The 24629-nt window shown below is 37.8% G+C and overlaps 2 long non-coding RNA genes and 1 pseudogene across 7 annotated transcripts; 2 read left to right on the plus strand and 1 right to left on the minus strand.

Annotated features, from left to right (window-relative positions):
- Positions 1-7670, plus strand: LOC136855052 (probable glutamate receptor; annotated as a pseudogene).
- Positions 7671-8991: 1321 nt separating this feature from the next.
- Positions 8992-16089, plus strand: LOC136855053 (uncharacterized). Of its 4 annotated transcripts, XR_010857868.1 has the most exons (5): positions 8992-9663; positions 10598-10827; positions 11839-12034; positions 13375-13486; positions 14515-16089. It is a non-coding gene; the product is annotated as an uncharacterized lncRNA (long non-coding RNA). The 4 variants fall into 4 exon arrangements; XR_010857869.1 differs by lacking the exons at positions 8992-9663; positions 10598-10827 and adding an exon at positions 10863-11053; XR_010857870.1 differs by lacking the exons at positions 8992-9663; positions 11839-12034 and having other exon boundaries at positions 10603-10827.
- On the minus strand, positions 15238-22733 carry LOC136855054 (uncharacterized). Of its 3 annotated transcripts, none has more exons than XR_010857873.1 (4): positions 22642-22733; positions 18273-18408; positions 16116-16220; positions 15238-15830 (listed from the first exon to the last, which is right to left on the minus strand). It is a non-coding gene; the product is annotated as an uncharacterized lncRNA (long non-coding RNA). The 3 variants fall into 3 exon arrangements; XR_010857874.1 differs by lacking the exon at positions 22642-22733 and adding an exon at positions 22377-22521; XR_010857872.1 differs by lacking the exon at positions 22642-22733 and having other exon boundaries at positions 18273-18450.
- Between the last annotated feature and the right edge of the window lie 1896 nt (positions 22734-24629).

A 24629-nucleotide genomic window follows, 5' to 3' on the forward strand; every position in this document is an offset into this window, starting at 1 on the left:
TACGTTAGCCTTCCCCAAAACAAAGGGCAACTCCACAGAAAACGGGACAACCTTAACTCGTCTAACATTAATTCCGCTAATTCCCTACACACAAACCTCGTCAAGTTATAACCTGGCGTCATCGATCTGTCCTTTTGTGTATAATTGGCGCATAGAAGGACCACCCCTTTCCTAACCCCAAATTGATGGATGAGGCGAAAGTTTTCTATATTATGAAAGGACGCCTTCAGTAGGTATTAGTCTCCTTCCCGTGTCAAGGAGAGTTAGTCTAACGATAAGAGGACGACTGACTGGGTTCCTGTCCTATCTTGTATTCACAGAAGAAGTCATTCATCATTTCCGTTTTGGCCCAATGGACTGTCTATAGTCTATAACTTGCTTGGCTGTTTCTATCGTTATGGAAGAGATTATTTACAAAATTACTGCTATGTTTGCAAGAGCAGAATCGAGTTGTTCTTTATGTAAGAAGAGATTTAAAGGGAACTATCTAGAGTCTTCCGTGGCTCCGTTTATTGATGACTTGTATTATTGATACCAAACCAATATTATTCAAATTATACAAATTCTTGAGGAGTAAGGATGAAGCTTTTGTTTTGCTTACATGTCTGTGCGCTTTATTTGTTGATATTGATTTAAAATTAATGTTCTTGTTGATTATATGTTCTTGCTAACTGACTGACTTTTTACCAACCGTTCCTCTGAAACCCAAATTCCTCCTGTAGTAGATGAGACCACGCCCTGCATCGTTTTTGATGCCATACCTTTCCATTTTCTTGCCCTTGTGAAGTTTTCCCTTGACATATCTTGTGATAGTCCCACACTACAGAGCACTAATTGAAGATTATGTAGCTCTAAAAAATGAAAGGAACGTCCAATGACCAGTTAGGTAAAACTATGGTAGAGACGTCAACTGTTATTGCGTCTGCGGTTAATATCAAAGTTCCATAAAGAATAAAATATAAAGATTACAATGTGCTGGTTTTAATGAAGAGGCAGAAATTGCGAGGTCAAGCATTTAGAATGAATTTCTGGTTTTTGGAGAACTAGAATAAATATATGAGTATAAACCACACAGAAATCACTCTGCAAGAAGTGCTAATATAAATAAGAAAATTAAAAAGGAAAGTCACTTCATTTATATAAAATACATTCCCTAAGCTGCGACATACAATTTCCACATGCACTCACTCATCCTGCGAGCTCTCCGGCGCCATTGTTACCTGTTGTTACTCGTGCTGGTTCTCTGTCAGAGCCTGTAGGGCTAAAGGCATTCATTCAAGTTCGCCACCCAGACCAAGAGCAATGGTTCGAAGCCGCTGCGCTGTTTTCCTCTTCGCTCTGTGGCTCAGAGGAATCCAAGCCTTAGGTGAACCCCAAGGTGTACCTCCCTATTCCAGTGAAGACGTCTCCGGGATGGCGAAATTCATCGCGGAGTTCGTCCAGCATCTCAGGATATATTCGCTCTGTATTTCATCAACCTCAGGTGAGGAGTTCGCAACTTTGTCCCCATCTGTTAGGGTGCGTCCACACTGCAGTAAAATATGTTATAAACACACTGGTGACTTGTCACCCACACGTCACAAAAAGGTCGAATACATTTCAGTTTTGTGTATCTGTTAGGGTGAGTCCACACAGCAGGAAAACGTGTTATAAACACATTCGTAACTTAAAGCATACACATGTATATATGTCAAAGGCTTATCGGCAGTTCTAGCCAGTGCTCCATGCGATTATCCAGGATTTATAAAAGGTTCGTTCGCCACCTAAAGTTGATATGTTTTCAACAAATTGCTCATGTGTGTGTGTATGACCTACTTTACTGTAGTGTGGAGACATCCTTACAGAATCCTTCACGTCTTTTTGAACTTTCTGGCTTCTTTCAAGTATGAGCCCTCCTGGCATGCCCCTTCAGAGCTTGTAAATGTGGCCCTGTACGCTGTTAAATCCGTAGCAAATAGTGATATTTTAGGATGTATTTATTTATTCATCTACTGTTGTGTTCATAAGTGTATGTATTCCCCAGGATCAGCTGATCTTGCCAAGGGAGTGCTGGCGTCCATCTCCAGCTACCTCGTCTTCACATCCCCTTGCTGCGTGTTGGAGCGAAACCAAAACCACACGAAGATCTGCTCTGCCTACGACAGACACCACCCTTCCTCCTTCTCCACCTCTTTGAGTCGGCACGTGGAGACTTCACCGTCCTCCTCAGCGCCTCCTACAGGAACGACACAGAAGTGGAGTAAGAAGAAATCCCTTCCAAACTTGGCAGAAGTCCACTTGACGTCAAAGGGTGAGATGGAGGAGGCAACAGTTGACGTCCTTGAGAGGTACCAGTTGACCCAGGGAGCTATCGCTCTGGCCATCGTCGGCGTCGACCTGAAGACGTACCACAAGAAGGGGGTTCATACCGCCAGGTGGACTGTCGCTTCGTATAAGGTAAAACGGAAGTAAAGATTTCTCGCAGAATATCTCAACAGTAATTGATTGGAATTTGATCAAACTTAGCAGATATGTTCCTTATACATTCTACTTTACATGAATCAGATTTGGGAAAAATTGACCAAAAAATAAGATAGCTTTTGTGGCGAAAAAATGGGTGAACTCAAGGTAATTTTTTCGAAAAGTTTATCTTTTGGAGAAATCTCCTTGATGGAAATACCTGTCAAATTTATTCTAGTTTCATTCTCCCGTTTTATGCACCACACACCACACTAAGGCAGCATATATATATATATATATATATATATATATATATATATATATATATATATATATATATATATATATATATATATATATATATATATATATATATATATATATATATACATACACATTACACATGCAGACATACATACATCACTAGGACATAGGTGACACTGTCGTCTAGGCTGTAATAAGTGCCATAAAAAATTCAACCAACTAAAACGTCCTTCAAAATCATATGAATCAACTGCTTCATATAACATCAATTATCATCATTAGTTATTATTTGTACTTCCAGAAGTGATTCACCCCAGTGACTCGGTCAAAATTTGTTTGCTCTCCGTCAAAAGAACCAGTCAGCCTCCATTTACGAAGTGTACAGCTTCAGCGACTCCAGGGAGGACCTTTGGCTTGAGATGGGCCATTGGCAGGCCTCCAGGGGCGTCTCCCTCAGACACTTCCCTGGAGAAGTGCTTCGGGACTTCCAGGGACACACATGATCAGAACGGCCTTCTTTCCTGTGAGTACTGGATGAGCGGATTTGGATCAAATTGGAATGATAGACATTTTCTCAACAGATGGATGTTGATCAGGATTTGACTTACATGTTATCATGGGAACCACCTTGCTCATTATTAAGGCATTGTCTCTAATGAATACACATAAATACATATAATGTCTATAAAGACACCCGGGAACATTCTTCCTAATTTCAGTTTTATTCAGTCATTACTAAATAAAGCCTAAACCATTTCAGTACGCGCCTTACATCATGACGGGCAGGAAATGCCCCAGGGCATCTGACCCGCATGGGTCAAGTACAGCCTTTCAGTATGACCCAACGTGTGCATCAGGCCCGCCTAGGTAAGTAGGATGTCATTGGTTGATTATGACGTCACATAGTTCTGAAGGTGGCATTCTGATTCCGAGGCTAATTATATAAACATTATCTTTTAATGCCTTTCTTCATCAGTGTATATCTCCCTACTGAATTTTTTATTTGTTTACATGTTTCTTTCATTGAGATGGGAACAAATCGTTCAAAATAAACTGTATGAGAGATTGTTTTGATTGTACGTAAGTATATTACCCTTAGATAGGGCGAAGTAAGTAGAAAAATTGCTTAAAATATTAAAAACAGTTACCTAAAAAAGCCTCATGTCTTTTTCAGAATTCCATTTCATTCTTGGAACGAAATATTAGCAAGCTTTACTCAACCTTACGGCCAAAGATTACGAGCCTAGGAACAAAAGCGAGGACGCGTTCACGAGCTAAAAACCTTGTACAAAAAACGGAGATATCAGTAAACAAACCAGTAATTAGGGGCCCCTCAGCGAGGAACCATTCGTCATTTCTAATGTCTCCCAGGCAATAATCGGAGCCACTTAGTAGGGATATTGCAAGTTACAGTGTGATTGCAAGCAGTTTATTATAGACGAGGCCACTCATTAACGATACTAACTTAACCTACTGAACCGTCCCTTTGTGTGTGTGTGTGTGTGTGACCTCTTATTCTTCTTATAACTAGCTTAAATTTTCTCTCTGTATGTGTGTATATATGCCATTCTTCCATTCACTTAATTCACGTTCACAGGCACTCGACTGCAAAGGACCTTTACGTCGGATACCTCATAGACGTCATGGAGGCATTGGCCGACAGACTGAATTTCACGTAAGAAACAGATATTATTATTATTATTATTATTATTATTATTATTATTATTATTATTATTATTATTCACAGCGTTGCATAGCCTCACTGACATACTAGCTGGGTTAATTATTACTGTCAGGAGTTTTATTTTAAAGTGCATTTAGAGTTTTGTTGCTGTTTCTCCCTCGACCCATTTTTAGTATTGACTCTCACTCTTTCGTATTCCTGTATCAGGTATGAGCTCAATTTACCGAAGAACAAAAGCGATTACATCTTTGGCGTCGGCGAAGACGACAACTACCAAGGACTGGTCGGGATGGTTGTCAGAAAGGCAAGGATTTAAAATGGATGCTCCCTTTCACATAGTGCGTGGGTGCTACTTTGGCTTGTTATCTACGCGTCACCTCCGAGGTGCTAGTACTACACATGGCGGAAGCTCAATGGGACGCCGAGTTTAGTACTAGCCCCTCGGGGATCAAAGTTTTATATCCACCCATTTCTATAGTGTGTGGTCAACAAATTATATTAATAAACGATATCTTTGATCCCCAGGGGCTAGTACTAAACACGGCGTCATTGAGCTTCCGCCATGTTTGGTGCTAGCGCCTCGGAGGTGACACGTAGATAACGTGCCAAAATAGCACTCAGTGCGTGTTTATGAATGAACTCGTGCGTATACTCATTCCATCGATGAATTAAAGGCGCCTCCTTATTTCTTTCATTCATTCTTACAGGAGGCGGACATAGCCTTGGCTAGCCTGAGCTACTCCAGGAGTCGAATAAAATCTATCGACTTCTCCACCAACATCGACTTATTTCGAGCGGAATCTCTACATCCGGGAGGGAGCCACGCATTCGACAGTCGGGTAAGAGAGAGAGAGGAGAGAGAGAGAGAGAGAGAGAGAGAGAGAGAGAGAGAGGAAAAATCATGTTACAACCAAGAAAATAACAGAAAAAATGCTTTTCCAAACTATATTGTCTTTTACAGATGGGGTACATACGTATGGAGAGAGAGAGAGAGAGAGAGAGAGAGAGAGAGAGAGAGAGAGAGAAAATCATGGAAAAACCACCAAGAAAACAACAGAAAAATGCTTTTCCAAAGTATTTTTATCTTTTACAGATGGGGTACATACGTATGGAGAGAGAGAGAGAGAGAGAGAGAGAGAGAGAGAGAGAGAGAGAGGAAAAATAATGTTAAAACAAAAAAAAAACAGAAAAAATGCTTTTCCAAAGTATTTTATCTTTTACAGATGGGGTACATACGTATGGAGAGAGAGAGAGAGAGAGAGAGAGAGAGAGAGAGAGAGAGGAAAATTTGTAATAAATAAGTAGACAGCAGTAGCAAGGTTATTCCAAACCCATCTCTTTCCCAGATGGGGTACATACGCCATGTCTTTCGACAAATGGACCTGGCTAAGCATCGTCTTCACACTGATCCTTACCAGCATCACGTTCTGGATTCTGATGGGGAGAGAGAGCAACCCTCCCGAGGACATCGTCAGGTTCAGGGACATCCTCTTCATGTTCTTCAGCTTAACCATGCAACAAGGTATGCGTGTCTAAGTGTTCGTGCCCCTTGATGGCCAAGTTTGGCTGGGAAATGCTCCAGACAGTGCTTGATCCAGAGTGACCGGTACTGTGTGCTCTTGCGAAGTCATTCAGCTTCTTGAATTTTGTCTTGCTATAATTTTCACTTCTCTCCAAAAAAAGGAGGAAATATGGGTGTCATGTGTAAGAAAAATTCAATTATTCACAGTTTGATACAGTATTATATATAAAAAAATCATTTCAAAGTCTTGTAGCAAAACACCAATAGTATACAGTCTCACGTAGAAAAATCACTTGTATTGTCTCATATACAGTACAGTTTCTCATTGAAAATGTTTCTCAAGAAAAAATTAGTACAGTGTCATGTAAAAAAAATCTTATCTATTCAACAATAAAACACACTAGACTCAAACTTCTCACCCTGTGGAACCCCAAATCAGGAACCCCGAGTGCCCCGGAATCCTACCGCGGAAGGACTGTCGTGTGGAACTTCTGGTTTACGTGCGTTATTCTCTATGCTGCGTACACGGCTGTCCTGACGTCCTATTTGACCGTCAGCACAGAGAGCTTCCCCTTCACTACGCTGCAGGGTGCCATCAATAGTTACCCGGAGTGGGAGGTCGGCATTTTGGAGGGGACGCCCCTTAGACAGCTCATTGATGTGAGGGTCATGTGGCTTTTGAGTATTTGTTTATTCAGCTCATTGATATTCATCTGTTTGTTTCCTCAGTTTGTTAGACAAGAATTATTCTTTATAGGAGCATATTTAATTATTTAGTTTGATGACTTTCCCTCCCCCCAAAAAAGGATTCCGACGGCCCCTACCGCGTCCTGAGCCATCGCCTGGACAGCGACCCGAGCCTCCTGGTCACCTCGGACACCCACGGCATCGAGAAGGCCCTGACGGAGAACTTCGCCTTCTTCGCAGACACGCCCTTCCTCCAGTACATGCTGAAGGACAACTGCTCCATCAGCGAGATTCAGGTCGGCCTGTTTTTCACCTACGGGCATCTAGGTATCGCCAAAAATCTCCCCTACGTCAACATACTCGACAGTGAGTGAGTACACGACTTCCTCGAGGATTTTGTCGATTCGTTGAGGATTTGGTGTGTGCGTGTGTGTGTGCGCGTGGGTACAGAGATTCACGAGGATTTAATTTCGTGTGTCAGTTTATGAACCATATAGTATACCTCTGATCTATCCCTCAAATTTAGGCCGCTGTCTCTCCCTCTATCTCCGACCCTCATGTACAGAACTGTCTGTCTATAGACATCTCTCAGATATTTTTTGCAATATTTTACATAGTTGCACCCCATCATTTAACGCAGACTTCCTCTGTCTGTATATCCATCAATACCTTCCAAATAATTTCCAAAGAATTTTACGCTTCTGACGCCTTCTGTCTCTCTCTCTCTCCCACGCAACATCGTCAGGCTCCTGAAGATGAGCGACGCGGGAGTCATGGACCGCATGTACCGCAGGTGGTGGGGGCACAGGACGCCTTGCAAGGAGCCGGAGCCGTTCACGGAACTCGATTTCAGCCACACCGTCTCCGCCTTCCTCCTCCTCCTCCTCGGAGTCGTGATTTCCGTCCTGTCTCTCGTCTTGGAGATGCTCTGGTTTCGCTGGGAAAAGAGGAAGAGGAAGAAAGTCAACATTACTGTCCGCTCGCTTGGGAAGTCTGCCAGTCTTCGAAAAACCGCGGGAAGAAGAATGGATGCTTTGGATTAATTCATGAGATTATATGAAAAACTACTTGTCAATAGGAAATTTTATATATATAAATATATATATATATATATATATATATATATGAATGCCTTTTACTGTAATATACAGTATATATATATATATATATATATATATATATACATGAATATATTTTATATATAATACTACAGTATATTTATACATATATATATATATATATATATATATATATATATATATATATATATATACATAATATTTATATTATATATGTAATATACATATATATATATACATATAGTATATATATATATATATATATATATATATTACATTCATATTTATATATATATATATATATAATATATATAATAAATATATATATGTATATATACATATATATTTATATTATATATATATGGATATATATATATATATATACATATACAGTAATATATATACAATAATATAAATATATTAATACACACACACACACATACACATACACATATATATATATATATATATATATATATATATATATATATATATATATATATACATATACACAATGATAAAAGCTACAAATTACATCTAGATTGTATTCATAATTTCCTCTGTTTTTTATTGTAATCTCTTTCAAATATTGTCAGAATTTAAGTCTTTAAACCAACTCTAAGGCATTATAGTGTACACATTGCCGAGATAGAAAATACACAAAATGAAAGCTAAAGAATTGACTTCCTCATCTGCAATTTCTATCAATCAGCCACCCACGAAATTCAGAAGGTTCTCCCAGTGGTCCCCAATTGGTTGACCAACCATGAGGATACCTTTTTAATTTGTCAGTTATAGCTTGTTGTACTCTTAATAATTATTTCTTTTGGCTCGGCACGCCATTTCAACAGACATTCTAATCTGTTTTGATATATGCAGTCTATAATAATAAAACCCGAGTGGATCTTGTTTGTCCTCCCGGGTGACAGTGCTGGAGACATGGCACAGCCACCCACCCCCTGAAAACCGGTTTGTCTGCTGGTTGGGGCGGGGTAGGTAGGGGAGACATCCACCATCCTCCTGCAAACCTGTTTCTCCTCCACGGGGTGGGTTCGGGGTAGTTAGGGAATCGGGGGGGTAGGGGAGACAGCAGCGCCGGGTTCCAGGGACTACCAACAAGCTCATAATATAATATTGATGATAATAATAATTCACAGTAAGTGTTTATTGTCAGCCTTGTAATTTTGCTTATTGTATTTGCTTACCAAAAGTATGTGATAATGATGCTAGTAGTAGGAATGATGTTGATGATATGAAATATCAACAAAAACAATGCGAATCACGATAAAAATGAAAAAAAAAATTTTTTTTTTTCTTTAATATTAAAGAGTAAGAAATTAAGGCTCCCAACTAACTGCTTCACAGAGAGTGCCAATTTTTAAATTTTTTTATTAGAGGCTAAACAAACTCCATTTTTGGTGGGTCCTGCTTCAGATTGAAAGCCATTTCCATAAAATCGAAAGATGTTTTGGACATTGCCGGTCTCTGTTAAACTTCTGTAATATGAGTGTGAGATTCTGACATGAGTAAATGAAAAAGAACGAACAACTGGTTCAGTGTTGCCCAATAAACCCGTCGTTCTTTTCACCTGTTGAAACTGCTTAACAACCGATTGCTCCTAAAGGTATATTTAAAAAAAAAATCTACTGTATAGTTCTTGATTATTGAGGCATTACTTGTTATCTAGTAATTTCTGAAACGCCAGATGCGTTATCATTCTCGGACACTTGGTACCTCATGGCTGTTGTAGGCCTACCTCTAAGACTAAGCGAGATGCTTAAAGGGTAGTCATTCCGAAGTGCGCAGGTTGCGAAGGGCTATTCCGGAAGACTTCACTGATTTTTATACAGTAAGCGGAAGTAGCGCCGCAGTGACCAAGGTTACTGAAGCCATAGATTCTTTGAAGGATGAAGATTCGCTATCTGCATCAGGAAAGTTGGAGAAGGTCACGTGACAATACAGGCAGTGTTTTGGTCTGATCAACTAACGTAAGTAGTCAGAATTGTGCTGAATATCACATTTCTAATATAAAATGAGATGAGTGGAAGAGAGTTGTGGAAGATAAAACACGGTGAACACATGGGGAATTGTATGATTTAGGCAGTTGGTCAGATGTGAATTTATGTTTACAAGTTTTTGTTACTTAATGTAAACATATACAGAATAATTTCATAAAGCAGGGGATTGATTGAGTGCTGGAAGTGTTTGAAATATACGCTGTTTCAGTACAGGATGCCAAAAATTTCATCTACCTCCGTCATTTCATATTGAATGAATAACACTGCTATTATTTACCAAAATACCAGAAAATTACATTTTACATGCATTTATGTATGTGTTTACTGGCAAAGAATAAAGAAAATGTAATATTAAGGTATAACTAAAGTTTTCCGAGCCTTTCTAAGTGTTTACTGCCGTACGGTTGAATAAGTTTTATTACTTAATATGCAATCTTGATTTCTTTTTAAGAGAGTCTATTGTCCTTTTGGAGTAGTTAAAAATTAGACAAGTCTTCATAATATACAAATTTTGAGTAAATATGGGTAAGTTACGATTAAAGGCTTTAATTCAACGTAGTTCCCAACTGGTCATGCTCCAGTTGAGAGTATATGAAAGACTTGGAAAATATTTGTTTACAATGTACCTATTTGCTAGGAAGATTTAATTCTCAAGCGCAGCGTAGAGCATATAACTCTTGTATTTCCGGTCTATACAGGGTTAAGTGTGCACTAATGCCCTATACGTGGTGTTTTCAATGATTGTCCAATTTGGTCTTACGTTCAGTGCATAATGCTGAACACTACAGGTTTTATAAAACTCATTATCCTCTCCCCCTAGTCAAAGTAGTTAGAAAGACAGAATGTAATGATTAGAAACTACCTTTCATGTAAAGCTGGTTAACCATATTTCATTTCATTGCAGTTCTCGCAGTTAATCTTTTCCACCAGCAGATGTCACCGCACGACTTTTGACGTAGCACCCACTGGAAAATATGGAGTGTATTCTTTGAGATTCCTTGTTTAACTTTTAGCCAATCAGGAGCATTCCCACAGCAGGAATTGACACGGACGCTCGTGATTGGTTAAAGCTATTCTAGAGGACCTTTGTGTAACTGGAAGACTCTCCATGTCCTTGTTTTGTGCTAATTAAAGGTGAATGGGCCTAAGATAATGAGGGTAAAAATTGTTTTTATTTTCTTGTGTGAAGTTAAGGTTCTGGTGGTTTAGTTTTCAGTGGTGGTGTGAGCTGAGTATAGAAAAAAAAAAAAAATTTTCAGGGGATAGAGGACGTGCATTTGGCGAACATAAGGTAGTTGAAGGATTTCACTTTGTGCCACGTTGTAGGCCCTTACATAGGCCTACTCTTTGTCCACCAATAGTAAGCAATTTTTTTGTTACTTTAAAGGTAACTTTGTTAGTAGTATTAACAGATTTTTGTATCCGTTAGGGGTAATTCTAAGCCGGCTGTCCGCGGTGAGCTAGACTGTGGCAACTGGCGTTTTTCTATGTTATTTTACTAGTTTTACAAAGTTTTAAAGTAATATTTTGTCGGCTTTGTAACTAAACTGTGATTGACCTTTGAAGACTACGACTTGAATTTCCTAACTCAGGGTAGGTCTAAGCCGGCATTCAGCGACAAGCCCCCACCTCCATAACTATCGGCAAAATTGTAACCAGTAAACACCTCTAGGTACATTATGTTGGTATTTTTAGGGAGTTTACTGGTTACAATTTTGCGTATTAGCTAAGGAGGGTAGGGGACTTGACGCGGAATGCCGGCTAGACCTACCCTGCGTTAGGCAATTCAAACCGGCGTAGTTTTCAAGGTCAATGACAACTTAGTTACAGCCGGACCGACAAATATTACGTTAAATTCTTATAAAGCAAATAAAATAACATAGAAAACGTCAATTGCCATAGTCTGGCTCACCGCGGACAGCCGGCTTAGAATTACCCTCAAGGGGTTAGTACTAAACGTGGTGTCCTGCAGAGGTTTTCTGTGCAAAAACGAAAGATGGTAAATTTGTACCAGATGTTTACAGCTTTAAGCCATTTGCCCAAAAAGTTTCTTAAGCTTAGCCTAATGGGTACCTTGTGTGACCAGGGATTGGAAGGTGAATTCTCGGTTCTCCAGAAATAATGAAGTCCTTACTGTTCTTCCAGGTCAGAGGAATCATCCCTTTCTATTATGTACAATGCCCGACCTACCAAATGCCATGTGTTTTTATCGTAAAGTCAGTAAGTGGTCTTTGAACCATTCAGGCAACGTTCTTGAAGAGAGTGATATCATGCATGTGATCTGCTAATTGCTTGTAAGGGAACTTTTGTTAAAGATACTTAAATCACAGCCTTCAAGAAGGTAAGAAATATTGTAAATCTATGTAACACAAATGGTGAGTGTCCACGCAACTATGTGGCAGTGCAGCCTTTTGTATGGCTTTCAAGTTCAGATTAGGTTACAAGGTTAATTTTGGTTGAGCCAAACCCCTGGTCAGGTAAAGGGCCTTTCATGGTTAGGTTAGGCAGTTACAACTATTTTGGGTGTATAGTAATTGTCAATTTAACTGGCAGGATCATCCAAACAACAGAAAACTGACCATAAACACTTTTAATACGTCTCATGAGCTGACAGATTGGTACATGTAGTGCATCAGCAAATCTTCAATTGCAAAATTTAGGGGCTTTCTTCATAAGCAGCTGCTGCAAACCTTCTTATACAACACTTTCACACAGTGGGCATACACTGTGCACGATTTGCCTTGCCTCTGAATCTGTCATATACCTCCTGTTTATGATAATAGGCTGACTTTGTATCCGAATTTGCACATATAGCTTTTGCAGATTTTTTGTACGGATGTGGCTTTAAAAATTTTTCTTTCCATGCAGCAGGCTTGATGCTTCATATCAGGGAGAATTCACTTGAGATTCACCTGTAGTTAAAGTTCAGGGGTCAGAGTCTTAAGTGATCCTAGCGTAAATTAACCATATGTATAGTAGTAAGGTGTTGTTTGGTAGGGTTTCATAGCTTGATCTTGTCATTTGTTTGTAATACTTTAGTAGGCAATTCTAGGAAATTGTGCATCATAAATTTTAGACTTTGGGGCATTTAACAAAGAAAAGTGGCTACCCCAGAGATGATGTAATTCTTGTCTTTAATATGCTAGGGCCATGAAATATAAGCACCTAAAGTATAAACCTGCAAGTTGCTCAAATTCTATTGTCTGTACACTGCAAAGTTTTTAGTCGTCGAGCTTAGATTTGCTGCCCAAAATTATCCCAGAAGTCTGGAGGAAGTGCCAGATTAAAGAGTTATTAGTAAAACATTATTAGTAAAATACTGTGATAAGATCTTTTTAAGCCTAAATGATTGTCTGATAAGTTAATTTTTTTTTTACTCAGTAATATTTAGGGTGGTTTCGAGTAATATTTATGGTGTTTTCGAGCACTTCACAAAAAAGTTGATTGTTGGTGTTCTCACAACTACATGGCTTCTGAAATAATGCTGGTTAGGTTAAAAATGATATTTTTACAGTACATGTTACATGGTGAAGTTTTAGGTTTTCACAAATGTAAAGTATGAGACTGAATTAAAGTTTGGCCTGTCATGGGTGTACAAATAGTAAGACGAATAGACCGAATTGATGGTCCTTCGCAAGGTGCATTATTGAACTGTAACTGACTGGGTTGTTATTCTTACAGGATCCATAGGGCTTTGTATGCAGTAAGTGAAACCGAAATGGGTTTCTGTTGGTGAACAGTAAGTTTTGAAAGCGAAGACGCCCCAGGAGTTGGAGACATTTATGTGTCAAAGGTATGTGTGGATCTTGGTAACGTTAGTGCTTCTGGATAATTCATTGTAATATTCAAAGTTGAAAATTTAGGGCCTGATTTTGTAGAGGAAATTTTGTTAAACCTAATTTTACATGTAATCTAATGAAATTGAACTTGACATCTGTGGTGTCATGGCAGTTGAAAAGTAGGAGGGTTGAATGTGTTTTAAGAGTTTTCTGCGAGCAGAAAGAAGCTTTAATCTATTAAACTTTAAAGAGTATAAGATGCTTTTTAAAAACCAATGAAGTTTGAGGCATTTTTCGCGGAAGTAACCTAGGATGTGCATTCTGATGATGTGGACATTGACGTTGGAAGAGGGGAATTTTTTTATACCGGGATTTAAAGTAAAGTAGTAGTAATGAGAGAGAAGAATTTTAAATAACGTTTTGTTTTGAAATTCGTCAGTTAATTTTTCATTTGCTTTGAATTGAAGGCTTCTGTATTAAGATAGTATACTCAGTTTACATTGTAAAATCATACTTGGCTTTAACTCAATTTACATTAGCAAATTCAGTTAACAGGCCAAGTAAGATTTTACAATCATACTTGGCTTGTCGACTTAATTCATATTGTGAACTCAATCATATTTTGCTTGTCAGCTCTGTTTTTATTGAGTGATGTTATTTATTTTAAAATTAATAACTAACTGAATTTAAGAGTGGTAAAATTCAGTAACTGAATTAAAATTCTAAGCTATGTAAGTCATTAAGATTTGAACTTATTCACACCCCAGACTTTACTTTACAGAACGGTAGTTCTGAAAAAAAAAGTTTTGCTGTTAGACTTAAGGTTGACTTAGTTCTAGTTCTGACTGACACAGAATTTATAGTATATCATAAATTTGCTGGCACTTGCAGCTTCTGTAATTGCTGCTTAAACTGCACCGTTATATTAGAAACCTGCTTTACTTTTATGGTATATACTATATTTCTGCCTAGTACTTTTAATCCTATTACAGAAACCAAATAGGATTGAAAATAAGTACTACATATATACTTTTCTTTGCAGGGAAATTGGCAGCTGTGTGATCCAGAGGGAAGATGAAGTTCTCTTCAGTCCACATGGTGAAGGAACATTGAGAGAAATTGGCCACATTTGTCTTAACTGGCTCTTGACAAATGAGAAGCTTGATAAACACAATCACGCACGAAGACTACTGCTTTTTGGCCAAAGTGAATTCGACAGAGAATGTAGAACTGTTCCATGCCAATGAATTTAGAGGAAGAGGAGAGAGCCCAGCGACGGTGAATTAACAAGGGGGATGATACTCTCGAGGCAAGTAAAGTAGAATGGAGAGAAGTGATTTTACCTAAAATTATCTCCCATCCAGCCTACATGCTTGAAGAGGCGAAGTCTCTTGACTAGGTTCTCTAGTACAATTGTCTACCTATCAGATTTGCTAGAGAACCGAATCAGGCTTGCGCTCTAGTCAAGCAAATGTAGACTGGATAAGAGATAATTTTAGGTAAAATGACTTCAATCTCCATTTTCACTCTACTGTAAGATTACTTTAATCATCCCCTTGTTAATTCGTCGTACTGTAAGATGGTTTTTCTTTGCGAGTATTAAACGTACTGCTAAACCAAAAGAACGCTCTTATTCCTTTCGATATCTGTAAGCTTTACGATGATATATATCTACGATGATATATCTAGCTCTTTTGTGTTAGAAAGATGATTAACAATGTTTAATTTAGACTTTAAATGTGGCGAAATAAAATAGTTATCACAAACTATTTTCATTTTTTTACTTATTACTGTGTACATGTAATAATGGTTTTAATTATACAGAATTTATTTACTTTACTAGTGAACTCAAAACTATAAGATTACAGCTGCTTCTCTTCCTCCTAGTTAGAGGAAGTCTACGATCTTCAGTCCGACGAATAATTCCCTTTCACCATTTCTCGAAGTAGTAGCGTTTTTTTATATATAGAAAGAAAGTCTTCCTAACTTAACTAGTTATCCTCTTGCTTGACCACCCTTGGTCTCAGGATATTCTGACCCCATTCGGCTGACTGTGCGATGTGTTTCACCCGTGCTGTTTCACTTGAATCGTCTTGCACTACCACCTCTGTCGTCAGCTCAGAAACCAGTGGCTGATAACCATCCATTTGACGTACAGTGTTGTATCTTGATTTGACGTATCTTTTAGGAGATTTCCACGAAGCAGTTCATCGAGACCCCTTGGCAAGTTCCTTCTTGCGTGCTGACAACGTTCGTTGCTCTGCATGGAGTAAATTTTACTCTTGACCACTGCCCAACCACTCATTATACACTAAAACCCCCTTTCTTCTTCGCTTGGTGTGAAACATTGCCACATTCCTGAAAGATTAACAAGTATTTTAATAATGAGGTTTTTACTGGTCAAGCAGCGTACTTTTACTTTATGCTTACAACTACTAGAAAGTAACAAAAAACAACTTGCGTGTATGTTCGTATGTGTATTACAATAAGTAGTTTATGTATTATAATAAGTAGTTTAAGGACAAATATTTTAATAAACCCTACAAACAAAACTACACTGAACATGCTAAACCTTGTCAACATCACAAGTGAAAAATAAAGACTCCCACTAGTTTCAGCATAAGCTACCCTCATTCTCGTTACCTGGCTCAAAAAACACCTCTTGCTGGGATAATGTCTAGTGCTGTTCCGCTTCTTGAAACCTGCTACGGCTAGGTGAAACTCTGCTACTGAATGTCCAGCATTCACCTGCAACATTATATCAGTATTTAATCAAATTTACACCAACAATTTAGAAGTGTTACTAAATTGGATCTTTCCTAGATAGTGACCCCCAAGGGCTTTAACCTGTATGTGCCCACCTTTGCGGCGTGTTTAATATAAGCCTGTTGTGGATGACCGTAAAAACAAACAGAAGCTTGTAAATATTAAATGTAAATATTAGTCCTTGATAACGACCCCCGAAAACTCTCGGGGTCACTAATTAGGAAAGAACCGCTAGATTGAATATGACATTGAGGTTAAGAAATCAATGGTAACAATGATAAATAAATGCCTATATTATATAAGATTATCTTACACATTTAATTTTCAATAGTTCAGCCCCATTGTATACCAAGTAATTTTAGCCTTAGTAATCTCCCTTCAAACACTCCATCAGTTTGTTCAATTTAAACCCACGATTAACTCACATTTGGCTTACGAAACAAAAATTAACCCTACTTCCTTTAATCTCCAAAGGGATCCAGGACTTGACACAACCGTATGGCATCGCAATTTTGCCAACAGGAGGACAATTCAACGTCCTACATAGCAGTAATATTGTAGGAATATTTAAGAAATTAAGCCTCTCTTTCCTTTAATTTCTTATCCATTTCTTATTCTACATCAACTTTCATGACCGTCACATAAGGAAAAATGTATCCAGCAAAAATTTATTAGAGTAGAAGGGTCTACAGTAGGCCTAGTACAACAGTAGTATATGAGGAGAGGTGATCGATAACCTAAAGCTTCTGAATGAGCCATAATATACTTAAACAATATCGTACATTAACTCACTCAAGCCTGTTCTCCTAATAACTTTGCCTGAAACCCTGAATATTCAGAGTAAAGGAGATCCCAAAGATTTTACCCAGTTTCACTGAACACAATGGATCGGATCATCAAGAAGGAAAATTTCATGAACAAAAAGTCTGAAGCAGCAAATACCACTTATCAAAATCAAACGACAGCCATCTAGACAAACTTGAGAGATTTATCTCAACTAGAGAGAGTGAAGTTCCGTAACAGCCAATTTAAATTCTGATGAAATAGATGCTTACTTTTAAGCTTTAGTAAGCATCACCCTTCTCAGTTTGCCTACAATTCAAACAGACTTTATATCCAAATAATCAAAGTACAAGGAAAAATGTCAGTACTTGCTTCACCATCACCCTTCTCAATTTGCCTACAATTCAAACAGACTTTATATCCAAACAATCACAGTACTAGCTTCAGACCCTTGAGGTAGGTTTAGTTGAGGTACTGCAGATTTATCCTAAGTTAGTCAAATCTTCAAGGTGTCTAGTACTGAAGTACTGCTGAATTCGCCTAAATGTAACTATGCATCAATCTAACTAACTTCAAGGGAAAGTCAAGGCTGAGAATTACATCAAAAGTCACCCTCCAACTGCTTAGTGTATGAAGGTCATACCTTAAGCCCATTAAGAAAAGGGCAGTACAGAATTCCAGACATTCTAAAGTACACAAACAAGTAATTCATTCCAGTGTATCAAGTAGCCACACATTTATTTAACCCAAAGACTTGAATGCAATCTGACGTTATGTCCAACCACTGAATTAAATTGTCAGGCAATTCTTCAGTAAAACTCTATATAACACAAGTTGAATTAAAGCAGCTGCCTAGATTAATCATGCTTACACTTACAACCAGAAACAACATTTAAAAAGCATAGTCCTTAACACCAAAATTACTGGCTAATTATAAAGTTCAAGCTAACTCTGAGATAGCTTCAGTTATTATGTTTATAATTGTTAATTTTATGCTTACCTGGAATACAAAGAAATGCTTTTGAAACCAGATTATTATGTATTCCTGATGGGCCACGTAATTATGATATCTGAATAGCATCTGAACTTTCAAATGTTTACATTATTTTGTTTGGAGAAAAATCAAATTATCAATCTTGTTAAGCATTGGAAATTAAACGATCATTTATTTAAGTACTAGGATAAACTTCATGAAACTAAACCAAAGGTCTGAAATAAAATTGTTTGTTCATACCATATTTCTATACCTACCATTAGCGTCTCCACTTCTTGGATTCAGGGTTAATCATTCTTATTCAAGCTAAAACTGTGGCAAATTTGCTTTAAACTGGAAGATTTATCTATTCCGAAAACTCCTCTGGAACAGTCTGGTGCAGTCAGTCACCACCTTTAAAGGAAAAACCATTTATTACAGATACTATAAATTCTTTAGCATAAGTTAAGTATAGAACAACTTACCAAAAACCTATTTGTAAAATCTATGAGTACCTCCACCCAAAAGACTTAAAATTTTCCTTGCAATTAAGACAATTGTTTGTTAGATTTCTCTCAATACTTCCATTCACTGACAAGTTTTATGACAGAACCATAGTGACCGATCGTTTTAAATAGGCTCTATTATGTCTCAACCTCGACACAAAGATGTAACCTTTGTCTAATGTATTAATTTTCCAAATACAGTTAATTTGAATCCAGTTCAGTTGCAAATAAGGAACGTTTTGTGCATTTCTTCAGAACCAGAGATATCAATTAGACCAAAGACTACAATTGCTACGGATTATGTAGGAAGTCTTGATTTGGCTAAATGTTTACTAGCCCACACCAGGTTTCCCTGATAGATCCAAGACTGACAATAAAAGGAATCAAATAGAGCAATTTCTATTTTAGTCTGCTTACAAGCAGCTGCTAGGCATAGGCTCTGAAGAAACTCTTTAGCTACAATCAGGCTAAATCGTTCTTGTATTTGCTCCAAAAACAACCGATAGGTAAGAGCCTAGAAACTCTTACCGTTGAAAGGCAACACTAAAGAATACATTGGATGAAACACTCTACAGTCAAGTCCTTACAAGAATAGAGGTTCGAAGATAACTATTAAATTTGGAGGGTTTCCGTGAAGTCTGGATACATCTTCGAGAGAGGTGGTGGGTTTCAGATTGAAATTGTTGCTGGTCCTAGATTTTTTGGACACCCAGTCGATAGCAACTTACTCTAAGCCTCGAATAATTAAGCGCAACAGGCAAAAAGACAAAAATTTCAAAATCTAAGCTACAAAATTCAACCGAAAGTGACAGTTGTCTGCATACCATTTACCAGCAATCTGATGGATTAAATTAATGTATAAAACTAAACGTTCCCATCCTTGTACTCACAAGTAAAATGTACACGCAATTCGAGTATCAGAAACACTTGGTAAAACATTACTTGAAATAAATGCTATAAAATACTGCACTTTTAAAAGACTGCATTTGGCTAATTTCAGGTTAATTTACTTAGGCTTATGTTAAACTTTTTGAGCAAGAGCTACCACTACAGTCTGATTTAAACTTCAGGTTAGGTTTAAGCATTTTCATTTACAATTACCGGTTAAAATGGTGTAAAAAATATTCTCTGAATAATACAGTAAGATATTTGCGATATCAACGACAGCAGGGACAGCTGCGACCACCAAAATTAAGCTTGGGAAAGCTGCGACCACCAAAATTAAGCTTGGAAAAGCTGCGACCACTTTCAAAATTGGGAAAGCTGTTCAGCTGTGAGAAACCAAAATTCAGCTGTTTCACTCAAAATTAAGCTTTGAAAACAAAGCCCAAAATTCTGTAAATAACAACAGACCACCAAAATTAAGTTCAATATTACGACCCCAAAAATTAATTCGGTCTAACCCCTTCAAAAATTGCTTGGGAAAGTGCAACCCCTAAGGCCAAGCTTGGGAATTCAGTCTCAAAATTAACATTGGGAAAGCTGCAACCCCAAAAATTCACCTTGGGAACAGCTGCACTGTAAAATTCATTTTTAAGCTGCAACCCCCAAAAATTCAGAAGCCATGTAGTTGTGAGAACACCTAAACAATCAAGCTTGTGAAAGTGCTCGAAAACAAAAAATTAACTGGGAAACCGACCACTAAAAATTACTGAAAGCTGCGACCAAAAAAATTAACTTATCAGACAATCAAATTAGGCTTAAAAAGATCTTATCACTAAAAATTAAGCAAATAATGCTTTACTAATAACTCTTAATCTGGCACTTCCTCCAGACTTCTGGGATAATTTTCGACCACCAAAATTAAGCTCGAACGACTAAAAAACTTTAGCGTACAGACAATAGAACCACCAAACTTTGATACTTTAGGTGCTTATGTTTCCATGGCCTAAAAATTAAGCCTAAGAACACAGCGACCACCCAAAATAGCTTAGGAACTTGTTAAATGCCCCAAACTAAAATTTAGGAGAGCAACCACCTAAAATTTGCTTAAAGAACAAACTAATGAAAGATCAAGCTTAGGAGAACACTACCAAACACCACCTTACTAGGAGAACGCTATATGGTTAAGTTTAGGGAACGTTTACACCAAAATTAACCTTAAGACGCTACCCTGAAAATTACAGGAGAATGCTCACCAAAATTAACCTGATAGGAGAATGCATCAAAATTAACCTTCATGGAGAAGAAAATTTTAAGGAGAACGCGCCACCAAAAAACCTGCAAAAGAATGTGCAAAATTAACCTTAGGAGAATGCTACCACCATTGTTAACCAGGAGGAACAGATTCAAGGCAAAATTAACCAGTGGAGCCCACTGCCACACCAAAATTGTTGTATAAGGTGGTTTACAGCAATTAACCTTATGAATGAAAGCCACCAAAATTAACAATTGAAGAATGCTGATGCACAAAATTAACCTTAGGAGAATCTGTCAGCCAAAAATTAAGTGTTTATGGAGAATGTTGTTACCACCAAAACGTATTCAACAGAATTTTTACATTGTGACAAAACTTAGTTTTATTCTAAATCACGCTAAGGCATGAAGGCCCCACCTGACCAGGTTTGCCAAAGTATGAAAACTTTGGTAGATCTTAAGTAGCCAGCTACCGTGGCTGCGTTGCCACATAGACTGGACACTGTCCTTTGCGTGCTAATTATGGATTTATCTTCAGTTTTTGAAGTATGAATGTAATTGAGTAATTAACCCATTTGTCCATCCAACAAGGGGATCACATGCGATGATATCAAGACAGAAGTTGCCTGAATGGTTTTGGACCACGTTACTGACTTTCCGGCAAGTGCAAAAGGCATTTGCCAGGTCGGGCCAGTACATAAAAGAAAGGGACATTCCTCCCTGATGCCTGGAAAACAGTAAGGATTTAACTTATTTCTTGTTGAACGAATGGCTCCCCTCGTTTTTTCCTCCAGAGGGCTACAGTCACACAAGGCAAACATTAGGCTCCATTTTTGAATCCTTTTGGACAAATGGCTTAAAGCTGTAAACCCTGGTACTTTCCAGTTTCGTTTTGGGCAAAAACCTCTGCAGGACAACAAAAACTACCGCCTGTATGAAGCCCTAAAATAAACAAAAAAACTAGTTTACATTTTGTAATATCACCTGTACATACTAGTATCACAAACATCCTTTTCTAAACTGTTCAGTCTAATAATTTAATTAATAAACAATATTTCCAAAGCCCTTCCTTAAAATTATCACAAATAACTACAACTACATATCAAATTAAGGATGGGTTAGGGACACATCTTTCTCTGATACATGTCTCCTGTGAGAAAATGCACACTGACATGTTAGGAATGATGAGGTGCTGAGTTAGGTTAGGTTATGATACATAAGGTTTTGTGGAGTCCCGTCTTTTACTTGTTATGGCAGGGCTATCCCCTGCTGAACCACCTTTTCCCACTGCAGGCTAATGGACCCTTATTGAAAAATGAATTGTTCTTAAAGTTTTATCAAAACATACACTTTTCAACTGCTTATCTTGTGACCTTAGCATAATTTTATTGTAGGTTAGGCCAGCCATGTTGTATATGGCTGAGGAAATATCATTTGTGGCTAAGAAAGCCTCTTTTGGTTTTGCAAAACAAAGGCTAAATTGTATAAAATATGAGATTGGCTAAGTTACCTGCAAAAATGTGGTTCATGTGTTTGGTGAGAACTTGAGGTTTTACCAAAAATTATCCTTATCCATGAATCATTTGGCCAAAGCCAACAAATTAAATGCTACCCTATGCTGCTGTGCCCATCAGAATTATCCACTCTGTCAGGTTATTGAGAAGTCCATTAACCTGTACTATGGATATGCTGCATAACCTTACAAAAAGAACGCTACTCACACAAGTCACAGGAACATACCTTCATTGTCACCTTAGCCTAACATGGCCATTCTGCTTAACTCCTGATAATTATTACCATCACCAAGTTCAGGCCTATTTAAGGTTTAGTTAATTTCATGAATAAAACTGCCTGGGCTATTAGACCTAAATAAAATAATTTTGCTGATAAAACTGACAAGGGTCACATGCCACACCAAGTAGGGATGTAACTAACACATAACACCCAAGATATCTTGGCTATACTAGTCAATACACACGTTAATAGTCACTCATTTCATTCTTACCTTACATAAAATCTTGATTAACTTCAATACACACATTATAAAATCTACAAACAGAGACTTCCTTACAGAATTCACTTCAAAAGTCACACTGAATCAAGGATCATCAAGCAAAGGTCTTATCAGAAGAAGAAAGCGCCATGGGAGGTTATATTACTCAGTCAACAGATGGCGTTACGTGTCAAAGTTAACACAAGGTAGGTCAAGACGTCTGCCTCTGCAAAGTTTATAGAACCAAGGATAAAAATGAATTTATGAAGTAGGTAAATAAACTCCTCATGTGTTTGTACATCTGTCATTACTTGATGCAGTGTTATAATGATGCTGCATACATACATTGTCGTCCTAGAATTACGGTACATTAAATCTATGTTTGATTAAAAAGAAATTGTAGACTAACAGGGGGTTGAAGAACACTATTGAATAAAAAAAATAGCACCAATAACTGACTCGCATACCTTGGAGGACAAACGCCTTGTCAGGCATTTATTAAACTCTGGAGGAGAGCAAAAGATTAAAACGCATTTAATTGATAATTAATCACTATCCTGACTGTGCGATCTGCTGCACTTGAGGAGATACACAAGACCTTCTCTCATATATATATATATATATATATATATTTATATATATACATATATATATATATATATATATATATATATATATATATATATATATGACTATTTATCACATCATGATTCATATACAATCAATACAAACGTCCTTTAATATCAATACTCTACCTGGAAATATATATATATATATTTTTAATTTTAAAGTTGACTACAGTGGGGTCTTGAATAGATAAATGGGGTATACCAGGATGATACTATTTATCACATCACTGAGATTCATAGCCTTAATCCAATTCACATATATTAAGAATTTTCTGGACGCTGGTTCGCAGGACGGTGGACTTATTATCAACTAAAAATTCCTTCGGTAACTGAAAAAATTACAGACAACAAATCACGTCTCAAGGCCTGACAAACGTCACGTCAACATGGCAGAGTGGGTGGATAGATAAACTTTGTGAGTTTAACTTACATCATTAGTCCTGATCGCTGGTTACACGGACGGTGTGGACTTAAAACTAAAATTCCTTCATATATGAAAATATATTATTTCCAGAAGAATGGTAGCATAATTCTAAAGTTGGGGTCTTGCAGATGGGGTATACCAGGATGGAAATGACTTGGGGGCTAAAAATTACAGACAACAAAATACGTCTCAAGGCCTACTTCAAGAGGGGAGTGTAAACTGGGTTTTTCCTGTTTCAAAGTTGTTGATAATGGAATGAGGCGAGGAAATGACGGGAATTTCCGCTAGGTTTCCTGTTTCAAAAAGTTGTTGATAATGGGGGTGATAAACAGATCCACAGTTGGGTATTCCTATCCCGCAATCGAAATACTTACAGTTACTCAACTAAACTAGCACTGCAATGAAGGAATCGAGGAATTGCATAGAAGATGCCTAGGCTGAACTCGATGCCAGCGACTCGAACATCATACGATTAAGTTACACTTCTCGTAAATGCTTTGCAAATTAAACAGCACAAAATATAAAGCAATGCAGGTCTCACTGTAAGTATAACGCACTATGAAAAGAAAGGAACTTACAGTAGTTGGAGAGAGAATAGGGAACGAGGCCAACGAAAAAACCTTAAATCCTGATACTTCACCTTTCTTTAGGAGCTGAAGTTCTCTTCTTATGACGGCCAGCGAGAGGGAGCGCAAGTGAATTAACACGCAACAAAAGTTACTTTGGATACTGCCCGCCACGTGTCGAAAATAGGCAGTTTGATGGAGCAAGGGACGGAGCTCTGGTGCTCTTGCCGCCGTCAATTCTCAGAGCAAGCTCCTCTCTCCAAGGCCCTTCATAGCTTCGGAAGTTATGGCTTTCTCTTCCTAGATGGCGTTGTGATCACTCTGCCCGCATGGAAATGCAGGCTGCGTGGCTCCGATTTCAAAATGGTGGAAAGCATGTGT

Source organism: Macrobrachium rosenbergii, chromosome 30, assembly GCF_040412425.1.
Source record: "Macrobrachium rosenbergii isolate ZJJX-2024 chromosome 30, ASM4041242v1, whole genome shotgun sequence".
NCBI lineage: Eukaryota > Metazoa > Arthropoda > Malacostraca > Decapoda > Palaemonidae > Macrobrachium > Macrobrachium rosenbergii.